The sequence below is a fragment of the Sinocyclocheilus anshuiensis genome, unplaced genomic scaffold, assembly GCF_001515605.1.
Source record: "Sinocyclocheilus anshuiensis isolate Anshui unplaced genomic scaffold, SAMN03320099.WGS_v1.1 scaffold3028, whole genome shotgun sequence".
Taxonomy (NCBI): domain Eukaryota; kingdom Metazoa; phylum Chordata; class Actinopteri; order Cypriniformes; family Cyprinidae; genus Sinocyclocheilus; species Sinocyclocheilus anshuiensis.
In genome coordinates this window covers 44051-44793 of record NW_015555922.1, presented here as the reverse complement: position 1 = coordinate 44793, position 743 = coordinate 44051, and positions in this window count along the sequence as shown.

Below are 743 nucleotides of genomic sequence, written 5' to 3'. Positions count from 1 at the left end.
TAGCGCTTGCTCCATTTCTGCAGATCAGTTTTTGTGAATGAATGATTAATCCACCTGTAACTGCAATGGTGAGAGTCGTAAGCATCAAATTTAGATTTCAGAAATGAACTTTTTTTTTTTTTTTTTTCGGTTTTCTTCATGTCAACATGCTTTTTTGTTTCAAAGACATATGGCATTATTTTTCTTCCATAGAGGTGTACAAACACGCAGGAGACAGGGAAACAGAGATCCGTGTGGGTCACAGCAACTGTAAACTTTCGTCAGCACAACGGAAGGCCCGCTTTTCCATTCATTTGATTGGTCAATGGAAAAAAACACGAATGACTTTGGGTGCTTTTCTGCTCAGAGTTGCTTTTTTTTAACTTCAGGCACTTAGAGCGCTCCTGCAAAAACGCAAGGCGCCTGGGGCTCATAAACAGCACGCAAAACGCTCACTGTCAACAGAAAACAATTTAAAAAAGGCACCTCTCACTGCAAAAAAACGCATTCTGTCTGATCGGGACCTGAAACTGGTGAAAGAGGCGGAGGAGGAGTAAACCGATGATACAGCCCTTACGAAAATTATTATTAACCATGGTTTTACTACAGTAAAAGTGCAGTAACCATGGTTTTTTGGCATATTTTTATAACGTCTCAGGTTACTAATGTAACCATGGTTCCCTGAGTAGGGAACATCATTCACTTCTTCGTCTGAAGCTTGCGTCCGCAGCATGGCAAGAAACCTAGAGGACGCAGTGTCTCGT